We start from the raw sequence: 22,433 nt of genomic DNA on the forward strand, positions 1-22,433 counted from the left end.
ACGGAGAAAAGGGCAACACGAAGCTACATCTTATTAGTAATTTGAAGGCACAAAAACTAATAAGAAAAGGTTGCTATGCTGTTCTAGCACACGTCGAGAAAGTACAAACTGAAGAAAAGAGCATCAATGATGTTCCCATTGCAAAAGAATTTCCCGATGTATTTTCGAAAGAATTACCGGGATTACCCCCACATCGATCCGTTGAATTTCAAATAGATCTTGTACCAGGAGCTGCACCAATAGCTCGTGCTCCTTACAGACTCGCACCCAGCGAGATGAAAGAGCTGCAAAGCCAATTACAAGAACTTTTAGAGCGTGGTTTCATTCGACCAAGCACATCACCGTGGGGAGCTCCTATTTTATTTGTCAAGAAGAAAGATGGTACATTCAGGTTGTGTATCGACTACCGAGAGTTGAACAAACTTACCATCAAGAACCGCTACCCACTACCGAGAATCGACGACTTATTTGATCAACTACAAGGCTCGTCTGTTTATTCAAAGATTGACTTACGTTCCGGGTATCATCAAATGCGGGTGAAAGAAGATGATATTCCAAAGACTGCTTTCAGAACACGTTACGGTCATTACGAGTTTATGGTCATGCCGTTTGGTTTAACTAATGCACCAGCTGTGTTCATGGACCTTATGAACCGAGTGTGTGGACCATACCTTGACACGTTTGTCATTGTTTACATTGATGACATACATATTTACTCAAAGAATGACCAAGAACACGGTGAACATTTGAGAAAGGTGTTAGAAGTATTGAGGAAGGAAGAATTGTACGCTAAGTTTTCAAAGTGTGCATTTTGGTTGGAAGAAGTTCAATTCCTCGGTCACATAGTGAACAAAGAAGGTATTAAGGTGGATCCGGCAAAGATAGAAACTGTTGAAAAGTGGGAAACCCCGAAAACTCCGAAACACATACGCCAGTTTTTAGGACTAGCTGGTTACTACAGAAGGTTCATCCAAGACTTTTCCAGAATAGCAAAACCCTTGACTGCATTAACGCATAAAGGGAAGAAATTTGAATGGAATAATGAACAAGAGAAAGCGTTTCAGTTATTGAAGAAAAAGCTAACTACGGCACCTATATTGTCATTGCCTGAAGGGAATGATGATTTTGTGATTTATTGTGACGCATCAAAGCAAGGTCTCGGTTGTGTATTAATGCAACGAACGAAGGTGATTGCTTATGCGTCTAGACAATTGAAGATTCACGAACAAAATTATACGACGCATGATTTGGAATTAGGCGCAGTTGTTTTTGCATTAAAGATTTGGAGGCACTACTTATATGGGGTCAAAAGTATTATATATACCGACCACAAAAGTCTTCAACACATATTTAATCAGAAACAACTGAATATGAGGCAGCGTAGGTGGATTGAATTGTTGAATGATTACGACTTTGAGATTCGTTACCACCCGGGGAAGGCAAATGTGGTAGCCGATGCCTTGAGCAGGAAGGACAGAGAACCCATTCGAGTAAAATCTATGAATATAATGATTCATAATAACCTTACTACTCAAATAAAGGAGGCGCAACAAGGAGTTTTAAAAGAAGGAAATTTAAAGGATGAAATACCTAAAGGATCGGAGAAGCATCTTAATATTCGGGAAGACGGAACCCGGTATAGGGCTGAAAGGATTTGGGTACCAAAATTTGGAGATATGAGAGAAATGGTACTTAGAGATGCTCATAAAACCAGATACTCAATACATCCTGGAATGGGGAAGATGTACAAGGATCTCAAGAAACATTTTTGGTGGCCGGGTATGAAAGCCGATGTTGCTAAATACATAGGAGAATGTTTGACGTGTTCTAAGGTCAAAGCTGAGCATCAGAAACCTGATGGTTTCTGATGGTTTCTGAAGTAGACCTGATGCTCAGCTTTGACCTTAGAACACGTCAAACATTCTCCTACGTATTTAGCAACATCGGCTTTCATACCCGACCACCAAAAATGTTTTTTGAGATACTTGTACATCTTCCCCGTTCCAGGATGTATTGAGTATCTGGTTTTATGAGCTTCTCTAAGTACCATTTCTCTCATATCTCCAAATTTTGGTACCCAAATCCTTTCAGCCCTATACCGGGTTCCGTCTTCCCGAATATTAAGATGCTTCTCCGATCCTTTAGGTATTTCATCCTTTAAATTTCCCTCTTTTAAAACTCCTTATTGCGCCTCCTTTATTTGAGTAGTAAGGTTATTATGAATCATTATATTCATAGATTTTACTCGAATGGGTTCTCTGTCCTTCCTGCTCAAGGCATCGGCTACCACATTTGCCTTCCCCGGGTGGTAACGAATCTCAAAGTCGTAATCATTCAACAATTCAATCCACCTACGCTGCCTCATATTCAGTTGTTTCTGATTAAATATGTGTTGAAGACTTTTGTGGTCGGTATATATAATACTTTTGACCCCATATAAGTAGTGCCTCCAAGTCTTTAATGCAAAAACAACCGTGCCTAATTCTAAATCATGCGTCGTATAATTTTGTTCGTGAATCTTCAATTGTCTAGACGCATAAGCAATCACCTTCGTTCGTTGCATTAATACACAACCGAGACCTTGCTTTGATGCGTCACAATAAATCACAAAATCATCATTCCCTTCAGGCAATGACAATATAGGTGCCGTAGTTAGCTTTTTCTTCAATAACTGAAACGCTTTCTCTTGTTCATCATTCCATTCAAATTTCTTCCCTTTATGCGTTAATGCAGTCAAGGGTTTTGCTATTCTGGAAAAGTTTTGGATGAACCTTCTGTAGTAACTAGCTAGTCCTAAAAACTGGCGTATGTGTTTCGGAGTTTTCGGGGTTTTCCACTTTTCAACAGTTTCTATCTTTGCCGGATCCACCTTAATACCTTCTTTGTTCACTATGTGACCGAGGAATTGAACTTCTTCCAACCAAAATGCACACTTTGAAACTTAGCGTACAATTCTTCCTTCCTCAATACTTCTAACACCTTTCTCAAATGTTCACCGTGTTCTTGGTCATTCTTTGAGTAAATAAGTATGTCATCAATGAAAACAATGACAAACTTGTCAAGGTATGGTCCACACACTCGGTTCATAAGGTCCATGAACATAGCTGGTGCATTAGTTAAACCAAACGGCATGACCATAAACTCGTAATGACCGTAACGTGTTCTGAAAGCAGTCTTTGGAATATCATCTTCTTTCACCCGCATTTGATGATACCCGGAACGTAAGTCAATCTTTGAATAAACAGACGAGCCTTGTAGTTGATCAAATAAGTCGTCGATTCTCGGTAGTGGGTAGCGGTTCTTGATGGTAAGTTTGTTCAACTCTCGGTAGTCGATACACAACCTGAATGTACCATCTTTCTTCTTGACAAATAAAACAGGAGCTCCCCACGGTGATGTGCTTGGTCGAATGAAACCACGCTCTAAAAGTTCTTGTAATTGGCTTTGCAGCTCTTTCATCTCGCTGGGTGCAAGTCTGTAAGGAGCACGAGCTATTGGTGCAGCTCCTGGTACAAGATCTATTTGAAATTCAACGGATCGATGTGGGGGTAATCCCGGTAATTCTTTCGAAAATACATCGGGAAATTCTTTTGCAATGGGAACATCATTGATGCTCTTTTCTTCAGTTTGTACTTTCTCGACATGTGCTAGAACAGCATAGCAACCTTTTCTTATTAGTTTTTGTGCCTTCAAATTACTAATAAGATGTAGCTTCGTGTTGCCCTTTTCTCCGTACACCATTAAGGGTTTTCCTTTTTCTCGTATAATGCGAATTGCATTTTTGTAACAAACGATCTCTGCTTTCACTTCTTTCAACCAGTCCATACCAATTATCACATCAAAACTCCCTAACTCTACTGGTATCAAATCAATCTTAAATGTTTCGCTAACCAGTTTAATTTCTCGATTCCGACATATATTATCTGCTGAAATTAATTTACCATTTGCTAATTCGAGTAAAAATTTACTATCCAAAGGCGTCAATGGACAACTTAATTTAGCACAAAAATCTCTACTCATATAGCTTCTATCCACACCCGAATCAAATAAAACGTAAGCAGATTTATTGTCAATAAGAAACGTACCCGTAACAAGTTCCGGGTCTTCTTGTGCCTCTGCCGTATTAATATTGAAAACTCTTTCGCAGCCTTGTCCATTCGTGTTCTCCTGGTTCGGGCAATTTCTAATAATGTGGCCCGGTTTTCCACATTTATAACAAACTACATTGGCATAACTTGCTCCGACACTACTTGCTCCGCCATTACTCGTTCCGACACCATTTGTTCCTTTCGTTCTATTAACCCCTGGTCCGAAGACCTCACACTTCGCCGCGCTATGACCATTTCTTTTACACTTGTTGCAAAATTTGGTGCAGAACCCCGAGTGATACTTTTCACACCTTTGGCATAGCTGCTTCTGATTGTTGTTGTTGTTGCGGTTATTATTGTTGTTGGGATGATTGTTGTAGTTGATGTTGTTGTTGTTGTTGTTGTTGTTGGGCCGTTTGTTGTAGTTGCGATTGATGTTGCGATTGTTGGGATAATTGTTGCGATTATTGTTGTAATTGCTGTTGTTGTATTGGTGATTCTTATCACCGTTTTCTTCCCACTTTCTTTTGACTTGCTTCACATTGGCCTCTTCAGCAGTCTGTTCTTTAATTCTTTCTTCAATCTGGTTCACTAGTTTGTGAGCCATTCTACATGCCTGTTGTATGGAGGCGGGCTCGTGTGAACTTATATCTTCTTGGATTCTTTCCGGTAATCCTTTCACAAACGCGTCGATCTTCTCTTCCTCATCTTCGAATGCTCCCGGACACAATAGGCACAATTCTGTGAATTGTCTTTCGTACGTGGTAATATCAAATCCTTGGGTTCGTAACCCTCTAAGTTCTATCTTAAGCTTATTGACCTCGGTTCTGGGACGGTACTTCTCGTTCATCAAGTGCTTGAATGTTGACCACGGTAGTGCATACGCATCGTCTTGTCCCACTTGCTCTAGATAGGTATTCCACCATGTTAACGCAGAACCTGTGAAGGTATGCGTAGCGTACTTCACTTTGTCCTCTTCAGTACACTTACTTATGGCAAACACCGATTCAACTTTCTCGGTCCACCTTTTCAATCCGATCGGTCCTTCGGTTCCATCAAATTCCAAAGGTTTGCAGGCAGTGAATTCTTTGTAGGTGCATCCTACACGATTTCCTGTATTGCTAGATCCAAGGTTATTGTTGGTATGTAGCGCAGCCTGTACTGCGGCTATGTTTGAAGCTAGAAAAGTACGGAATTCCTCTTCATTCATATTCACGGTGTGTCGAGTAGTCGGTGCCATTTCCTTCAAAATAGTCAAATGGAACAAGTTAATCATACAGAATATTAAGAGTAGTTAATAGTATTTCGTAGTATAATATGAACTCATTTATAAAAGCTTTTTCTTCATATTAGCGTTTTATAAGTTTAAATTCGGGTAGTACCTACCCGTTAAGTTCATACTTAGTAGCTAATATACAATTCAACTACTACAATTCTATATGAAAAACTGATTATAATAATATTTCGCGTTCAAACTTTTACACAATATTTTACAAACTTACAATACCGCTTATTTTACATATAGCATGAAATATAGCACACAATAAATTTGATACAAGATGGTTGTGAAGATAATTCTAGCTAGTACACAAGTCGTTCAGCAAAGGCAATAAAGACACGTAATTCATACGTCCAGAAACAAGTCATGCATTCTGGTTTTACTAGGATTACTTCCCATCCTTGGTCTTGTGGAACATGACCGTTATGGTCGTTGATAAGACATCGTGTTGTAACGTCGTCAAAGGGACGAGGGTTACGTAATGTCCAACAGTCTCGTAACAATCTAAAAACCTCATTTCTTACCCCAATTACCGACTCCGTCACTTGTGGGAACGTTTTGTTTAATAGTAGTAGCCCGATGTTCTTGTTCACACTTTGGTGAGAAGCGAACATTACTAATCCGTAAGCATAACATGCTTCTTTATGTTGCATGTTAGCCGCTTTTTCTAAATCACGAAGTCCAATATTCGGATATATTGAGTCAAAATAATTTCTTAACCCATTGCGTAAAATAGCATTTGGGTTCCCCACAATATATGCGTCAAAGTAAACACATAGTAACTTATGGATTTCCCAATGTGATATCCCCCATCTTTCGAATGAAAGCCTTTTATAAACCAAGGCATTCTTGGAACGTTCTTCGAATGTCTTACAAACTGATCTCGCCTTAAATAGTTGTGCCGAAGAATTCTGACCGACTCTAGACAAGATTTCATCAATCATGTCTCCGGGTAGGTCTCTTAAAATATTGGGTTGTCTATCCATTTTGTGTTTTTAAACTGTAAAATAGACAAGAGTTAGATTCATAAAAAAAAATACTTATTAATACAAGCAATTTTTACATATATCATAAAGCATAAGCACACTATATTACATATATTACACCACACGAATACAACTATCTTATTCCGACTCGCTTGTTTCTTCTTCTTCGGTTTTGGTTCGTTTTGCCAAGTTTCTAGGGATATATGATGTTCCCCTAATACGAGCCGTCGTTTTCCACATTGGTTTAGAAAAACCTGGTGGTTTAGAGGTTCTCGGGTCATTGTTACAACTTAAGGACTTCGGGGGTTGACGATACATATAAAGTTCATCGGGGTTGGAATTAGATTTCTCTATTTTTATGCCCTTTCCCTTATTATTTTCTTTTGCCTTTTTAAATTCAGTTGGGGTAATTTCTATAACATCATCGGAATTCTCGTCGGAATCCGATTTATCGGAGAATTGGTAATCCTCCCAATATTTTGCTTCCTTGGCGGAAACACCATTGACCATAATTAACCTTGGTCGGTTGGTTGAGGATTTTATTTTACTTAACCGTTTTATTATTTCCCCCACCGGTTCTATTTCTTCATCCGGTTCCGATTCTTCTTCCGGTTCCGATTCTTCTTCCGGTTCCGACTCTTCTTCCGGTTCCTCTTCGGGAACTTGTGAATCAGTCCACGAATCATTCCAATTTACATTTGACTCTTCATTATTATTAGGTGAGTCAATGGGACTTGTTCTAGAGGTAGACATCTATCACATAATATCAAACGCGTTAAGAGATTAATATATCACATAATATTCACATGTTAAAAATATATAGTTTCCAACAAAATTTGTTAAGCAATCATTTTTCAAGTAAACACGGTCGAAGTCCAGACTCACTAATGTATCCTAACAAACTCGATAAGACACACTAATGCAAAATTCTGGTTCTCTAAGACCAACGCTCGGATACCAACTGAAATGTCCCGTTCTTATTGATTAAAAACGTTCCATATTAATTGATTTCGTTGCGAGGTTTTGACCTCTATATGAGACGTTTTTCAAAGACTGCATTCATTTTAAAACAAACCATAACCTTTATTTCATCAATAAAGGTTTAAAAAGCTTTACGTAGATTATCAAATAATGATAATCTAAAATATCCTGTTTACACACGACCATTACATAATGGTTTACAATACAAATATGTTACAACAAAATAAGTTTCTTGAATGCAGTTTTTACACAATATCATACAAGCATGGACTCCAAATCTCGTCCTTATTTAAGTATGCGACAGCGGAAGCTCTTAATAATCACCTGAGAATAAACATGCTTAAAACGTCAACAAAAATGTTGGTGAGTTATAGGTTTAACCTATATATATCAAATCATAATAATAGACCACAAGATTTCATATTTCAATACACATCCCATACATAGAGATAAAAATCATTCATATGGTGAACACCTGGTAACCGACATTAACAAGATGCATATATAAGAATATCCCCATCATTCCGGGACACCCTTCGGATATGATATAAATTTCGAAGTACTAAAGCATCCGGTACTTTGGATGGGGTTTGTTAGGCCCAATAGATCTATCTTTAGGATTCGCGTCAATTAGGGTGTCTGTTCCCTAATTCTTAGATTACCAGACTAAAAAGGGGCATATTCGGTTTCGATAATTCAACCATAGAATGTAGTTTCACGTACTTGTGTCTATTTTGTAAATCATTTATAAAACCTGCATGTATTCTCATCCCAAAAATATTAGATTTTAAAAGTGGGACTATAACTCACTTTCACAGATTTTTACTTCGTCGGGAAGTAAGACTTGGCCACTGGTTGATTCACGAACCTATAACAATATATACATATATATCAAAGTATGTTCAAAATATATTTATAACACTTTTAATATATTTTGATGTTTTAAGTTTATTAAGTCAGCTGTCCTCATTAGTAACCAACAACTAGTTGTCCACAGTTAGATGTACAGAAATAAATCGATAAATATTATCTTGAATTAATCCACGACCCAGTGTATACGTATCTCAGTATTGATCACAACTCAAACTATATATATTTTGGAATCAACCTCAACCCTGTATAGCTAACTCCAACATTCACATATAGAGTGTCTATGGTTGTTCCGAAATATATATAGATGTGTCGACATGATAGGTCGAAACATTGTATACGTGTCTATGGTATCTCAAGATTACATAATATACAATACAAGTTGATTAAGTTATGGTTGGAATAGATTTGTTACCAATTTTCACGTAGCTAAAATGAGAAAAATTATCCAATCTTGTTTTACCCATAACTTCTTCATTTTAAATCCGTTTTGAGTGAATCAATTTGCTATGGTTTCATATTGAACTCTATTTTATGAATCTAAATAGAAAAAGTATAGGTTTATAGTCGGAAAAGTAAGTTACAAGTCGTTTTTGTAAAGGTAGTCATTTCAGTCGAAAGAACGACGTCTAGATGACCATCTTAGAAAACATACTTCCACTTTGAGTTTAACCATAATTTTGGATATAGTTTCATGTTCATAATAAAAATCATTTTCTCAGAATAACAACTTTTAAATCAAAGTTTATCATAGTTTTTAATTAACTAACCCAAAACAGCCCGCGGTGTTACTACGACGGCGTAAATCCGGTTTTACGGTGTTTTTCGTGTTTCCAGGTTTTAAATCATTAAGTTAGCATATCATATAGATATAGAACATGTGTTTAGTTGATTTTAAAAGTCAAGTTAGAAGGATTAACTTTTGTTTGCGAACAAGTTTAGAATTAACTAAACTATGTTCTAGTGATTACAAGTTTAAACCTTCGAATAAGATAGCTTTATATATATGAATCGAATGATATTATGAACATCATTACTACCTTAAGTTCCTTGGATAAACCTACTGGAAAATAAAAAAATGGATCTAGCTTCAACGGATCCTTGGATGGCTCGAAGTTCTTGAAGCAGAATCATGACACGAAAACAAGTTCAAGTAAGATCATCACTTGAAATAAGATTGTTATAGTTATAGAAATTGAACCAAAGTTTGAATATGATTATTACCTTGTATTAGAATGATAACCTACTGTAAGAAACAAAGATTTCTTGAGGTTGGATGATCACCTTACAAGATTGGAAGTGAGCTAGCAAACTTGAAAGTATTCTTGATTTTATGTAACTAGAACTTGTAGAATATATGAAGAACACTTAGAACTTGAAGATAGAACTTGAGAGAGATCAATTAGATGAATAAAATTGAAGAATGAAAGTGTTTGTAGGTGTTTTTGGTCGTTGGTGTATGGATTAGATATAAAGGATATGTAATTTTGTTTTCATGTAAATAAGTCATGAATGATTACTCATATTTTTGTAATTTTATGAGATATTTCATGCTAGTTGCCAAATGATGGTTCCCACATGTGTTAGGTGACTCACATGGGCTGCTAAGAGCTGATCATTGGAGTGTATATACCAATAGTACATACATCTAAAAGCTGTGTATTGTACGAGTACGAATACGGGTGCATACGAGTAGAATTGTTGATGAAACTGAACGAGGATGTAATTGTAAGCATTTTTGTTAATTAGAAGTATTTTGATAAGTGTATTGAAGTCTTTCAAAAGTGTATAAATACATATTAAAACACTACATGTATATACATTTTAACTGAGTCGTTAAGTCATCGTTAGTCGTTACATGTAAGTGTTGTTTTGAAACCTTTAGGTTAACGATCTTGTTAAATGTTGTTAACCCAATGTTTATAATATCAAATGAGATTTTAAATTATTATATTATCATGATATTATCATGTATGAATATCTCTTAATATGATATATATACATTAAATGTCTTTACAACGATAATCGTTACATATATGTCTCGTTTAAAATCATTAAGTTAGTAGTCTTGTTTTTACATATGTAGTTCATTGTTAATATACTTAATGATATGTTTACTTATCATAGTATCATGTTAACTATATATATATCCATATATATGTCATCATATAGGTTTTAAAAGTTTTAACGTTCGTGAATCACCGGTCAACTTGGGTGGTCAATTGTCTATATGAAACATATTTTAATTAATCAAGTCTTAACAAGTTTGATTGTTTAACATGTTGGAAACATTTAATCATGTAAATATCAATCTCAATTAATATTTATAAACATGGAAAAAGGGAGCAAATGAACTCACTTATTGTATTTTGTAGTAAAAATACATATGACGTCATTTATCAAATGTATGGTTGACCTCGGATTCACGAACCTATATCATTACCTATTATTAGTTATATAATTGTTATTTTAATGTTTCATTAATAATCTCATTACATATATTTATATTTTTATATACTTTAACTTACTAATTAATATTTATTATAAAAATATTAGTATAGTTTTGTGTTATGTCATAAATATGTTTTAATATAGAAAATGTTTATTTGATATACTAATAATAAAAATGATAAAAATGTTATATGATATAATAATAATAATAAAGTGATAAATTATTAATAATAATAATAATAATAATAATAATAATAATAATAATAATAATAATAATAATAATAATAATAATAATAATAATAATATTTTTATCTTTAATAATATCAATAATAATGATAACAATAACTACCATTGAAGCTTTTCTCAAAAAGATGCCTAAGACAAGGCTCGAACCCGCAACCTCTCGCTCCACACAAATACCCCTAACTATCCCTCTAATTCCGATTTTCTGATTTAATACACAGCTTATTTATTTTAACCCATGTTACTGCTTTCTTAATACCCACTTATCAAAACAAACCCATGGTTAATTCGGCCCAACATAGAAAACCCTATGGATCTCGGCCCAACATAAAAATGGCAGCCCAACAACTAATTAAATTTCGACTCACTTAAGAAGTCCAATAACATCAATTCGTGGCCCAAAAACAAAATCGTCCATGGACACAATAGAAATCAGTTTAAGAAAACCCATTTAAATATCAAACCATTACTAATCTCATATTCTTATCATCAATAACTTAATCTTAATCATCATTCATCTTATTATCATCATTACTTTTAATCATCATCTTTAATCATAATAATCATCATGATCATCATGTATCATAATATCATGCATCATCATTAAAACCTCTCGGTTTCATCATCTCCATGATCATCGTCACTCACCATCGTCATTATATCATACGTATCTTCATCTAATGTACCATCATCGACATGTCATTACCATAATACGTTCGTAATCATACAACATCTCCTCAATATCATCTAACCCCTCGGCTCAACTAGACCTCGGCCCCATAATCCATTCGCGGCCCAAAATAAATATGGTAGACCAATTAATAAAATCCATTTCATTATCATAATCTAATCTAGTTAATTATGTATCATTGGCCCTACTAGCAAACAGAAATGTATCGGCCCAACTACAATTCCTTTAATCTGGCCCAAGTGAAAATTTATAAGAATAATCGACCAGAATAGAAAAATAGAATGTGGAGTTCATTTACCTCTCAACTATATTAGTCTAGGATTCTCTTATTGAAAATGTAAGAGAAAGGAAAAGACAAGTTGTAGTTATCCCCACACAACCACTCCCATTATCTACTTTTAAAACCCTCATCATCTTTGTCACTAATATCCATCACCATCGTTCTTGGAGTTCTTGAACAGTAAACAAAACAAAAAAAAAAAGAATTATGCATGTGGTGGTTCTTGGTGGTCAGACTCTCAGTCAGGAAACAGAAAGTGGGGTGTTTTTGTCAACCAACAACACAAGTAGCAGTGGTTCGATGGTTATTCAGTAAAACAAAAGGTCGGATGCAGCTGCAAGGAAATCATACACTAACAATAGCAACATGGTATTCGGGTTGAAGAAAGGTTCGATTAATAATAGGAGGTACGAATAGCAGCTGCAAGCAATATCAGAAGGGGTACGAATCGCAGCTGCAAATAGTAGGTTAGTAGTGCTCAAAGGTAGCAGCAAGTGTGGATGGTGTTTTGGTTTTCGATGGTGGTGATGGAGTGGGTTGATGACCTTGGGTCGAACAATTTAATCATTTGAGTTGAATATGTACAGTAGTATATAAAATAATGAAGTTACTATAAATATATACATATATATATGAACCTATACATAATTAATCTTGTATGTATATTGTAATATATAAAGTATATAAATATTAAATATATGTTAACATATAATATTAATAATTAAATTAAGTACAAGTTAAAATATAAAAGTTATATTATTAACATTACTTCATTATAAATGATAATATTGATATTTGCATTGTTAGTATTATTATTTTGTTTTATATATATATAAATATGAAATTTAAATTTATACAAGTGTTGTTATTAATATTATTATTATTATTATAATCATTACTAATTTTGTTATTATTATTATTAGTTACATTATTAATAACAAAAAGTAATATTAAATATTAATGTTTATATAATTAATATTATCATGTTTCTTTATAAAATTAAAAATGCAAATACAAATATATGTATATAATCGATATATAAGGATATAAATACCGATATATACATAAATACATACATGAAATATAATTATATATATATAGATAAATAAACAGAATAAATATTTATACAAATATTGATACATCTCTATATTGTGCGTGAAAATACAGTTAATCATATATAAATACTCCGTATATATACACAACACCAAACCTAATTTGTTATCAATCGATATCAAGCTGCGGTAGTGTTTGATTTATATTTCCAATCCAGTACGATTCGATTCTATATGTTTCAGTAACAACCAAACCAGTTGGTAATCTGTGTCAGCTTTTTATTTCTTTATTTGTTTAAATATCTGATTGAATATATCAGTGTACTTCTTGTCGAGAAATATCAAACTAGAAAACAAATGCAAATGACTCACATTAGCTGTAATTATGTCTTATAACCTCTACATAATTCTCTAGTAATACAATTCAAGTGAAAACAGAGAAATAAAATTTAAACTTTCAAAGAACATCACTACAACCCATTACCTTTCCTTCTTCCTCGCAAAAAGCCACCTGCTACCATAATCCCATTTACCTGTTTGCTATTTCTTTTCAAACATAGTCTAAACAAGAGTCATAAAATTACGAGCGTTTTCTTCTTGATCCTATTCGAGCTCCAACCAACACAAACCCTATTGTTACATTGTCTTTCTTCTTGATCACCATTTCAACTGAACAACATCATCGATAAACCCATTTCATCTTTCTTTGTTTCACTGCGATTCGAAACCACCACTTGCCAGCTTCACCGAATAACAATCATCTTAAATCCCACCATGAAAACCCGTACCTTGAACCATAAACCACCTTTTACAACCACTCGAACCACCATTGTAAACCACCCTATACAGCTACTAGAACTCTGTTATTTCTGCTCCTGTTCGATTTAATTTTGGACTGCAAATAATGTTAGTTTCTAATTTATATTGCATGTCACCTCTTCTTTCTCTAGTTGGCCGACAATCCACTTCAATCATTCACTAGTACAACTTGTGTTTCAAATTCTACTTTGTGACTTTAAGCTTCCCTACATGTTCCTTTTCTTTTTCCCTTTGTGGCCAACGTGTATCCCTCAAGTAACCCCACGTGTTGATTAAAGCAATCGAATACTATGTTGCTAAATCCTTCGGTTTCGGTATCCAATAATAACGATTCCTACTTCCAATATATTGAAACGTTGAGGGAGTAATAATAATTAAGGAAGTCGAATGGTTGTAAACTACAAAATCACGTTATCTTTTAAAACAAGTGGCGTGCTGTTTTTTTTATTTAATTACTTCAATGGCCGACACAAGCCATATATATCCATTTAAATGATTAAAAGTAATAGAGTGTGAGGTTGGTGGTGGGACAGGAGGTAAGAACGAATTGTTGAATCAATTCATACAACTCAGCAAACTTTGATTTCTTTAAACTGCATGATCTTCCCTTTATACTTGGGTCGTGATTTGTAAATTGGGCCGGAGGACTTTTAGTATAGATTGGGATTATAATTATGTTGTGCCAAGTGGGCTGGTTATCGGACTAGAGACCCAACATAATTGCTAGTAAGAATAATAGGTAAGATAAATTGTCAGTGATCTGTCTATATATATGCACGAGATGATTTTATTGGTGGTGATCTTTCCTTCACGAAGGTTATCACTAAAAATGATGATAGTGATGATGATTTGGATAATGATAATGATTATGATAATCGTATGACAAGGATGAGGGTAAGTCGTTAAGATGATTACGATGATGATGTATAGAGATGATGATGTTAAGGAGATACGAAAACATATATGATAATTATGATGATGGTATTACGATCATAAGGAATGAATGACGAAATGATAATTAGGGTTATATGGTCGTTTAATTTTAGAAGGAGAAGAAGATAGCAAACTGATGGATATTCTAGATATATAGATAAAGGATGCGTTCTAAATCAGAAACAATGAAGACAGACAGATGGTTTGAGAGTGTTGTTGGTTAGCGAGAGGTTGCGGGTTCGAGCCTGGGCTCGGGCAATTTTTTTCTTTTAGAGACACATAACGAAATGGTTAATGATATTATTGGGTTAAGTGGGACGTCGCGGGTTCAAATCCGGACTTGAGCAATATTTTTCAAACCATTAAATATGTATATGTGAATATATATTATAACTTGAAACGTAAACAAAATATTAGATTAAATACTTTATATGATTGTATCTGTTTCAAAATGTTTAACAATGGAATTAGAAGATAAGATCAAATGATTGAATTATCAGATATATTGAATTATGATTACAAGTCTCTGTTGAAAGGCCCACGTTGATTTGATGTGTGTTAATATACATTAATGATATAGGTTCGTGAATCCGAGGTCAACCATACATTTGATAAATGACGTCATATGTATTTTTACTACAAAATACAATAAGTGAGTTCATTTGCTCCCTTTTTCCATGTTTATATATATTAATTGAGATTGATATTTACATGATTAAATGTTTCCAACATGTTAAACAATCAAACTTGTTAAGACTTGATTAATTAAAATATGTTTCATATAGACAATTGACCACCCAAGTTGACCGGTGATTCACGAACGTTAAAACTTTTAAAACCTATATGATGACATATATATGGATATATATATAGTTAACATGATACTATGATAAGTAAACATATCATTAAGTATATTAACAATGAACTACATATGTAAAAACAAGACTACTAACTTAATGATTTTAAACGAGACATATATGTAACGATTATCGTTGTAAAGACATTTAATGTATATATATCATATTAAGAGATATTCATACATGATAATATCATGATAATATAATAATTTAAAATCTCATTTGATATTATAAACATTGGGTTAACAACATTTAACAAGATCGTTAACCTAAAGGTTTCAAAACAACACTTACATGTAACGACTAACGATGACTTAACGACTCAGTTAAAATGTATATACATGTAGTGTTTTAATATGTATTTATACACTTTTGAAAGACTTCAATACACTTATCAAAATACTTCTACTTAACAAAAATGCTTACAATTACATCCTCGTTCAGTTTCATCAACAATTCTACTCGTATGCACCCGTATTCGTACTCGTACAATACACAGCTTTTAGATGTATGTACTATTGGTATATACACTCCAATGATCAGCTCTTAGCAGCCCATGTGAGTCACCTAACACATGTAGGAACCATCATTTTGGCAACTAGCATGAAATATCTCATAAAATTACAAAAATATGAGTAATCATTCATGACTTATTTACATGAAAACAAAATTACATATCCTTTATATCTAATCCATACACCAACGACCAAAAACACCTACAAACACTTTCATTCTTCAATTTTATTCATCTAATTGATCTCTCTCAAGTTCTATCTTCAAGTTCTAAGTGTTCTTCATATATTCTACAAGTTCTAGTTACATAAAATCAAGAATACTTTCAAGTTTGCTAGCTCACTTCCAATCTTGTAAGGTGATCATCCAACCTCAAGAAATCTTTGTTTCTTACAGTAGGTTATCATTCTAATACAAGGTAATAATCATATTCAAACTTTGGTTCAATTTCTATAACTATAACAATCTTATTTCAAGTGATGATCTTACTTGAACTTGTTTTCGTGTCATGATTCTACTTCAAGAACTTCGAGCCATCCAAGGATCCGTTGAAGCTAGATCCATTTTTCTATTTTCCAGTAGGTTTATCCAAGGAACTTAAGGTAGTAATGATGTTCATAACATCTATCTTATTCGAAGGTTTAAACTTGTAATCACTAGAACATAGTTTAGTTAATTCTAAACTTGTTCGCAAAAAAAAGTTAATCCTTCTAACTTGACTTTTAAAATAAACTAAACACATGTTCTATATCTATATGATATGCTAACTTAATGATTTAAAACCTGGAAACACGAAAAACACCGTAAAACCGGATTTACGCCGTCGTAGTAACACCGCGGGCTGTTTTGGGTTAGTTAATTAAAAACTATGATAAACTTTGATTTAAAAGTTGTTATTCTGAGAAAATGATTTTTATTATGAACATGAAACTATATCCAAAAATTATGGTTAAACTCAAAGTGGAAGTATGTTTTCTAAAATGGTCATCTAGACGTCGTTCTTTCGACTGAAATGACTACCTTTACAAAAACGACTTGTAACTTATTTTTCTGACTATAAACCTATACTTTTTCTATTTAGATTCATAAAATAGAGTTCAATATGAAACCATAGCAATTTGATTCACTCAAAACGGATTTAAAATGAAGAAGTTATGGGTAAAACAAGATTGGATAATTTTTCTCATTTTAGCTACGTGAAAATTGGTAACAAATCTATTCCAACCATAACTTAATCAACTTGTATTGTATATTATGTAATCTTGAGATACCATATACATGTATACAATGTTTCGACCTATCAAGTCGACACATCTATATATATTTCGGAACAACCATAGACACTCTATATGTGAATGTTGGAGTTAGCTATACAGGTTTGAGGTTGATTCCAAAATATATATAGTTTGAGTTGTGATCAATACTGAGATACGTATACACTGGGTCGTGGATTGATTCAAGATAATATTTATCGATTTATTTCTGTAGATCTAACTGTGGACAACTAGTTGTAGGTTACTAACGAGGACAGCTGACTTAATAAACTTAAAACATCAAAATATATTAAAAGTGTTATAAATATATTTTGAACATACTTTGATATATATGTATATATTGTTATAGGTTCGTGAATCAACCAGTGGCCAAGTCTTACTTCCCGACGAAGTAAAAATCTGTGAAAGTGAGTTATAGTCCCACTTTTAAAATCTAATATTTTTGGGATGAGAATACATGCAGGTTTTATAAATGATTTACAAAATAGACACAAGTACGTGAAACTACATTCTATGGTTGAATTATCGAAATAGAATATGCTCCTTTTTATTAAGTCTGGTAATCTAAGAATTAGGGAACAGACACCCTAATTGACGCGAATCCTAAAGATAGATCTATTGGGCCTAACAAACCCCATCCAAAGTACCGGATGCTTTAGTACTTCGAAATTTATATCATATCCGAAGGGTGTCCCGGAATGATGGGGATATTCTTATATATGCATCTTGTTAATGTCGGTTACCAGGTGTTCACCATATGAATGATTTTTATCTCTATGTATGGGATGTGTATTGAAATATGAAATCTTGTGGTCTATTATTATGATTTGATATATATAGGTTAAACCTATAACTCACCAACATTTTTGTTGACGTTTTAAGCATGTTTATTCTCAGGTGATTATTAAGAGCTTCCGCTGTCGCATACTTAAATAAGGACGAGATTTGGAGTCCATGCTTGTATGATATTGTGTAAAAACTGCATTCAAGAAACTTATTTTGTTGTAACATATTTGTATTGTAAACCATTATGTAATGGTCGTGTGTAAACAGGATATTTTAGATTATCATTATTTGATAATCTACGTAAAGCTTTTTAAACCTTTATTGATGAAATAAAGGTTATGGTTTGTTTTAAAATGAATGCAGTCTTTGAAAAACGTCTCATATAGAGGTCAAAACCTCGCAACGAAATCAATTAATATGGAACGTTTTTAATCAATAAGAACGGGACATTTCAGTTGGTATCCGAGCGTTGGTCTTAGAGAACCAGAATTTTGCATTAGTGTGTCTTATCGAGTTTGTTAGGATACATTAGTGAGTCTGGACTTCGACCGTGTTTACTTGAAAAATGATTGCTTAACAAATTTTGTTGGAAACTATATATTTTTAACATGTGAATATTATGTGATATATTAATCTCTTAACGCGTTTGATATTATGTGATAGATGTCTACCTCTAGAACAAGTCCCATTGACTCACCTAATAATAATGAAGAGTCAAATGTAAATTGGAATGATTCGTGGACTGATTCACAAGTTCCCGAAGAGGAACCGGAAGAAGAGTCGGAACCGGAAGAAGAATCGGAACTGGAAGAAGAATTGGAACCGGATGAAGAAATAGAACCGGTGGGGGAGATAATAAAACGGTTAAGTAAAAGAAAATCCTCAACCAACCGACCAAGGTTAATTATGGTCAATGGTGTTTCCGCCAAGGAAGCAAAATATTGGGAGGATTACCAATTCTCCGATGAATCGGATTCCGACGAGAATTCCGATGATGTTATAGAAATTACCCCAACTGAATTTAAAAAGGTAAAAGAAAATAATAAGGGAAAGGGCATAAAAATAGAGAAATCTAATTCCAACCCCGATGAACTTTATATGTATCGTCAACCCCCGAAGTCCTTAAGTTGTAACAATGACCCGAGAACCTCTAAACCACCAGGTTTTTCTAAACCAATGTGGAAAACGACGGCTCGTATTAGGGGAACATCATATATCCCTAGAAACTTGGCAAAACGAACCAAAACCGAAGAAGAAGAAACAAGCGAGTCGGAATAAGATAGTTGTATTCGTGTGGTGTAATATATGTAATATAGTGTGCTTATGCTTTATGATATATGTAAAAATTGCTTGTATTAATAAGTATTTTTTTTTATGAATCTAACTCTTGTCTATTTTACAGTTTAAAAACACAAAATGGATAGACAACCCAATATTTTAAGAGACCTACCCGGAGACATGATTGATGAAATCTTGTCTAGAGTCGGTCAGAATTCTTCGGCACAACTATTTAAGGCGAGATCAGTTTGTAAGACATTCGAAGAACGTTCCAAGAATGCCTTGGTTTATAAAAGGCTTTCATTTGAAAGATGGGGGATATCACATTGGGAAATCCATAAGTTACGATGTGTTTACTTTGACGCATATAATGCGGGGAACCCAAATGCTATTTTACGCAATGGGTTAAGAAATTATTTTGACTCAATATATCCGAATATTGGACTTCGTGATTTAGAAAAAGCGGCTAACATGCAACATAAATAAGCATGTTATGCTTACGGATTAGTAATGTTCGCTTCTCACCAAAGTGAGAACAACAACATCGGGCTATAACTATTAAACAAAACGTTCCCACAAGTGACGGAGTCGGAAATTGGGGTAAGAAATGAGGTTTTTAGATTGTTACGAGACTGTTGGACATTACATAACCCTCGTCCCTTTGACGACGTTACAACACGATGTCTTATCAACGACCATAACAGTCATGTTCCACAAGACCAAGGATGGGAAGTAATCCTAGTAAAACCAGAATGCATGACTTGTTTCTGGACGTATGAATTACGTGTCTTTATTGCCTTTGCTGAACGACTTGTGTACTAGCTAGAATTATCTTCACAACCATCTTGTATCAAATTTATTGTGTGCTATATTTCATGCTATATGTAAAATAAGCGGTATTGTAAGTTTGTAAAATATTGTGTAAAAGTTTGAACGCGAAATATTATTATAATCAGTTTTTCATATAGAATTGTAGTAGTTGAATTGTATATTAGCTACTAAGTATGAACTTAACGGGTAGGTACTACCCAAATTTAAACTTATAAAATGCTAATATGAAGAAAAAGCTTTTATAAATGAGTTCATATTATGCTACGAAATACTATTAACTACTCTTAATATTCTGTATGATTAACTTGTTCCATTTGACTATTTTGAAGGAAATGGCACCGACTACTCGACACACCGTGAATATGAATGAAGAGGAATTCCGTACTTTTCTAGCTTCAAACATAGCCGCAGTACAGGCTGCGCTACATACCAACAATAACCTTGGATCTAGCAATACAGGAAATCGTGTAGGATGCACCTACAAAGAATTCACTGCCTGCAAACCTTTGGAATTTGATGGAACCGAAGGACCGATCGGATTGAAACGGTGGACCGAGAAGGTCGAATCGGTGTTTGCCATAAGTAAGTGTACTGAAGAGGACAAAGTGAAGTACGCTACGCATACCTTCACAGGTTCTGCGTTAACATGGTGGAATACCTATCTAGAGCAAGTGGGACAAGACGATGTGTATGCACTACTGTGGTCAACATTCAAGCACTTGATGAACGAGAAGTACTGTCCCAGAACCGAGGTCAATAAGCTTTAGACAGAACTTAGAGGGTTACGAACCCAAGGATTTGATATTACCACGTACGAAAGACGATTCACAGAATTGTGCCTATTGTGTCCGGGAGCATTCGAAGATGAGGAAGAGAAGATCGACGCGTTTGTGATAGGATTACCGGAAAGAATCCAAGAAGATATAAGTTCACACGAGCCCGCATCCATACAACAGGCATGTAGAATGGCTCACAAACTAGTGAACCAGATTGAAGAAAGAATTAAAGAACAGACTGCTGAAGAGGCCAATGTGAAGCAAGTCAAAAGAAAGTGGGAGGAAAACGGTGATAAGAATCACCAATACAACAACAGCAATTACAACAATAATCACAACAATTATCCCAACAATCGCAACATCAATCGCAACTACAACAAACGGCCCAACAACAACAACAACAACAACAACAACAACATCAACTACAACAATCATCCCAACAATAATAATAACCGCAACAACAACAACAATCAGAAGCAGCTATGCCAAAGGTGTCAAAAGTATCACTCGGGGTTCTGCACTAAATTTTGCAAAAAGTGTAAAAGAAATGGTCATAGCGCGGCGAAGTGTGAGGTCTTCGGACCAGGGGTTAATAGAACGAAAGGAACAAATGGTGTCGGAACGAGTAATGGCGGAGCAAGTAGTGTCAGAGCAAGTTATGCCAATGTAGTTTGTTATAAATGTGGAAAACCGGGCCACATTATTAGAAATTGTCCGAACCAGGAGAACACGAATGGACAAGGCTGCGAAAGAGTTTTCAATATTAATACGGCAGAGGCACAGGAAGACCCGGAGCTTGTTACGGGTACGTTTCTTATTGACAATAAATCTGCTTACGTTTTATTTGATTCGGGTGCAGATAGAAGCTATATGAGTAGAGATTTTTGTGCTAAATTAAGTTGTCCATTGACGCCTTTGGATAGTAAATTTTTACTCGAATTAGCAAATGGTAAATTAATTTCAGCAGATAATATATGTCGGAATTGATAAATTAAACTGGTTAGCGAAACATTTAAGATTGATTTGATACCAGTAGAGTTAGGGAGTTTTGATGTGATAATCGGTATGGACTGGTTGAAAGAAGTGAAAGCAGAGATCGTTTGTTACAAAAATGCAATTCGCATTATACGAGAAAAAGGAAAACCCTTAATGGTGTACGGAGAAAAGGGCAACACGAAGCTACATCTTATTAGTAATTTGAAGGCACAAAAACTAATAAGAAAAGGTTGCTATGCTGTTCTAGCACACGTCGAGAAAGTACAAACTGAAGAAAAGAGCATCAATGATGTTCCCATTGCAAAAGAATTTCCTGATGTATTTTCGAAAGAATTACCGGGATTACCCCCACATCGATCCGTTGAATTTCAAATAGATCTTGTACCAGGAGCTGCACCAATAGCTCGTGCTCCTTACAGACTCGCACCCAGCGAGATGAAAGAGCTGCA

This window comes from Rutidosis leptorrhynchoides, chromosome 11, assembly GCF_046630445.1.
Source record: "Rutidosis leptorrhynchoides isolate AG116_Rl617_1_P2 chromosome 11, CSIRO_AGI_Rlap_v1, whole genome shotgun sequence".
Lineage (NCBI taxonomy): Eukaryota > Viridiplantae > Streptophyta > Magnoliopsida > Asterales > Asteraceae > Rutidosis > Rutidosis leptorrhynchoides.